At 43.6% G+C, this 4,724-nt stretch overlaps 1 pseudogene; it reads left to right on the forward strand.

The window, feature by feature from the left end:
* Positions 1–3,149: 3,149 nt before the first annotated feature.
* Positions 3,150–4,222, forward strand: LOC147454359 (uncharacterized; annotated as a pseudogene).
* Positions 4,223–4,724: the final 502 nt, after the last annotated feature.

Below are 4,724 nucleotides of genomic sequence, written 5' to 3' on the forward strand. Positions count from 1 at the left end.
ATGGAGATGAAAATCGGTGTTGAATCCCCAATTTGTCCACCAGAGCACGCACCAACTTACTTCTGAACCCTTGTCCTTGATCTGATATAAGCACCCAAGGAAATCCAAAACAACAACATATGCAATCAAATACAAACTGAGCAACAGTATGTGGCATTTACCTCTTTGACCGCTTTAGCGTCGACCCATCGGGTAAGGTAGTCTATGGCCACTACCACATATTTCTTACTGCTCTCTTTGGGCAATGGACCAATTGCATCCAAACCCCACTTTTCAAAGGAATCATGTGCGATGATAGCCCCTTGCTACTTGGCTACCAGTCGTCTTTCACCCATCACTTGGCACTGATGGCACATCTTGCACCAATAATGCACATCTTGCACAACGGAAGGCCATCAGAACCCACTTCTTAAGATACAAAACAAGACTTGACTCTTACCCTGATGACCTCTTTCTTCGTGGCATTGCTCCAATACCATACCGATCTCTTCCTTGTAAAGGACACGATGTAGCATCCCATCTCTACCGTGCATTATAAGATCTTCTCCTATCAGAGTGAACTTTTTATCCTTCTGAACAACCCTCCTCTTTTGTAGCTTGGAACGCCCGTCAGAACATGGACCTGTACTCAAGAAATCATCAATGTCCTTCAAAGTTTCTCTACTTGTATACGTGGCCAGTCCCACATACAAACTCGACTACACTTGAGTCTGAACACGACTGGTATCCAATCGATCTGCTTCCTGGTTTTGTTCTCTTCTCACATGTTTGAACTGCACTGCTTCAAAAAATTTCAACAGCTACTTTATGGAAAAAAACCAATTCTTGAGGGAATCCCTCTTTACCTACCGTTGGCCCAAAATTTGTTCGACAACTAGTAGAGCATCACCTTTTACTGATATGCCAAACTCAATGCACTATTGAGTCCCAGATGTAAATTAAGATATTCCACTTCATTGTTGGTATGCACCTCCTCCAATTCATAAGTTTTAGAAAAAATAAATGTGTTGTGGGGGTCTTGAATGACCACACCTCCACCTGCTTTTTGTGTCACCCTTCTGTAAGCGCCATCAAACCACATAGTGAAGGCCCCTTCCAAGTAGGGTTCCTCCTTATCCTCCTCTCGTACCACTCTTGGATAAATTGGTAACTCAACCTCCTTGTTGACTAGGATATCCACCAAATGAGACCGTCTTGTGTGGTCCACTTTGAACTCAAACTCAAACTCTTGAAGCTCTATTACCCACTTCATGATTCATTTCCCTGGCTTCAAGTGTAGCACCACTTCAGGCAAACGATTGTTAGCAGTCAACACATAAAACTTCCGAATGATCAAATATATACTTTGAACTTTCTGCACGCAACGACCAAAGCCATCACCCATTGTTCCGCCTCCGTATAAGTAGCTTCCCCTGGACTAATGACCCTGCTTTCAAACTAAGTAGGCTTATAGCTCCTTCCCACCTTTTGTAGGGGTTATAAAAATTGGTGAGCGAGTATTTCTGAGCAGCAAAATTATCGAGCAAGTCCCTTTAGACATTCTTTATTACTTAGAGAAAATTGCAAAAGTGCAAGCGGGTTTTCCAATGTTTTGCTCTTGCTCTCACCACAAAGATCATTGTCATCAAAGTCCTCTGTGATGACTAACGCAGAGCACACTTGATCACTGCGTAAAGAATCGTGAGCCCGAGACCCTCATCCTTTTCTTTGAGAGGCTCTCCTAATTGTAGGACTACACCAAAATTTTTCAAAAAACCAAACAACCCTTTAAATTGCTGCACAATCACCACTAACATTTGTGTTTTACACATTGTCATTTATCATGTAGTCAATACACTCATTGTAATCAACACACGCATTCTATGTTGAAAGGCAAGCATGAGGTAAAGTCTAGCTATGAGCAAGACGTGATAACAAAATAACATCATATCTTCATTCATACCAAAGATGAAGTTGCATTATTACAGCAACAAAAACCTTTGAGATTAGGACGCCTTTATGTCACAAACAAAATAATCTTAATGACACAATGCAACTACACGACATTGTTTGAGCTAGTGATTTTTTAATCATGAAGAACTATATCATTATAAAAGGAAATTTAAGTTCTTCCTTCCTTACATTAATGCACCAAGTCTTCTACATCCTTTTCAATATGCTGACTAGCGATGATCATGTTATGCATGTCCTTGATTATATTCTCAACACAAAAATTTGGCTACTTTTTGTGGGTGCCCTAGGTTGAGGCATCATTGTAGCATGTACAACAAGTCACTTGTCTTATTAACATTAAGATTGGTTTCAAAAAAACATGATCTTCAATTGTATCTTGAAAGTAGCTTTGACTCATGTGCGTATGACACCGGACCCTCTGTTTTTTCAATCAATCCCTTGCCCTACCTCTGCAATTTTTATAATTGAACACATTGATTCAAATATTGTTCCTTCAAAATTTTTGGCACATTGACATGGGTCTTGCTTCTATCCGAGTAGTAGTTCTCAACTCCATTTCCTTCTAGGTGTTTTGGATTGTAGTAGTTTTTTTGGCATTTACATTTTTCCCCATTGGACGGACAAGCTGCGTGCCACTGTCAATGCTAAGGGCAGCAAGGGCCACGTGCCAGAGGGAGGGGAAGGGGCTCGACTCTCAAGAGAAGCTGATGTACGCCAAATGTATGGTGCTTGTGGCAGCGTTGCAGATTCTTAAGCCACATTCAATGTCATCCAAACACCGAATGTGCACTCACACAACATTCTTATTCACACATATATTTTGCTACACAACAAGGCTTCTGTGCAGAGGCTATGATGCTTTTCCATAGAATGAAAAGTGCAGGATTTTCCTGGAATATGATCACATTCATAAGCATTCTTGAAGCATGCACCACCCAAGAAGAAGGATGTGAGATTCATCACTCACTTGTTGTGAGAGGATTTGAGGCAAGCACCATAGTGGCAACTACCCTTATCACAATGTATGGAAGCTGTGGTAGCTTGACAAATGCAAGATATATATTTGCCACTATGCCTAAGAAAAACGTGGTGTCTTAAGGTGCATTAATTACCACACTCATCGAGAACAATAGGCCAGAAGAAGCACTAGAAATTTTGTTCAGATGAGTAAACAACTTGTGGTACACGACAAGGTAATGTACATATGTGCACTCAATGCTTGTGCTTGTTTTGGAGCTCTGAAAGAAGGCCAGAGTGTCCATATGAAGATGATTGAAGAAGGGTTTGAGCAAGACATTGTTGTTGGGAATGTTCTTATCACCTTGTATGGACGATCTGGTGATCTAGATAGTGTAATGATCATATTCAGGAAAATGAGGAAGAGGGATTCTGTTTCATGGTTTGTCATCATCTCGGATGTGCACAAATTGGAGATTTGAAGGAAGAGTAAAGCCTCTTTAATCGAATGAAATTGGAAGGGTTTAAGCCCCACACTACCCCACATGTTTCAGTTCTTGATGCGTGTTGCGGTTTAATTAAATGAAATTGGAAGGGTTTGAGCCCCACACTGCCCCACATAGCCTACTCCTCCATCTCCTACTCCTCCGTCTCTCACGCAACCTTCCACTCCCTCTGCTTGCTGCCTTGCTTTGAGCCTCTTTCCTCTCTATCTCTTGCTCCTTCTCTGACCTACGACATCTTTTATTTGAAAGAAGAGTACTGCTTGCGCAGCTTTATCCTGCCTCTGCCTCGGCCTCTCCCTGCATGCTGTTCATTATACAAGCGTTGTGAATACAAGCCATACACTTGCTCTTTATCCTCAAAGTCATCTAGCCCAAGCCTCCTTCAGTTAACGCAAGCGAGCAAAACCCTCTGTTCGGAGGTGGACTGACGGGCACGGTGGCGACGAAGCAGCTTGCAAAGGAATGCGCAAGCTTAGAGCTGACAATTCTGCTGGCATTGTGATACCTGTCGAAACCAGTCCGCACCGGCGCGGAACGGTTCCAACAGGTTCACAATTTACAATGCAGCAGGGCTCGACTCTCACGTGGCAAGCCCAAAGTCAGCAATGCGGGCAGAGAAATTTCAGTCCAGGAGGATGTTGTTGGGCTTGACATCTCCGTGTATAATGGGAGGGTTGCATCCCACATGCAGAAATTCCAAAGCTCTCACTGTTTCCCTTATTATCTTCAACCTCTTCTTCCAATCCAAACGCTCAGGGTACCTGCAAGCTCCAATTTTGCATGCATTCATACACCACAAGCCTTAATCTTTTTCCATGAGTACAATAGCCAAGAAGGCTTACCACATGCGAATCAAGACCACTACAGATAAAAAGCAGTGGTGTCTCCAGGTCCATGCATCTAGTTGCAAGACGCGCACAGAGAAGAAGCCAGGCCGGCGGGTGTAAGCTCCCTTTGGATGCGCAGTACCACCATCGCTCGCATGCGCCTGCACTCGCATCACCCCATTGTAGCATTGTAGATGTGTGTGATATGCGCAACAAGCCACACAGAGAAACCTCTAAGCAAGGAGCTTGTAAAACTATGTCTGAAAGCAGGCACCGGCTCCCCCATGCGCGTCTCGCACTGCGTAAGCTTGCTCATGCACAGATTGAACAAAGCCAAGAGCTGGATAGTTGCTATGAAACGCCTCACCCTCATACCCCAGGCTAAAAAATCACCCTACCCTCATGACCCTTCCCCTCCCTAGTCTGTTGCTGCAACCAGTCCGCGCCTGCGCGGACTGGTTGCAGCAACAGACCAGGGAGA

The sequence above is a fragment of the Adiantum capillus-veneris genome, chromosome 7 (assembly GCF_014529385.1).
Source record: "Adiantum capillus-veneris isolate H3 chromosome 7, ASM1452938v2, whole genome shotgun sequence".
NCBI lineage: Eukaryota > Viridiplantae > Streptophyta > Polypodiopsida > Polypodiales > Pteridaceae > Adiantum > Adiantum capillus-veneris.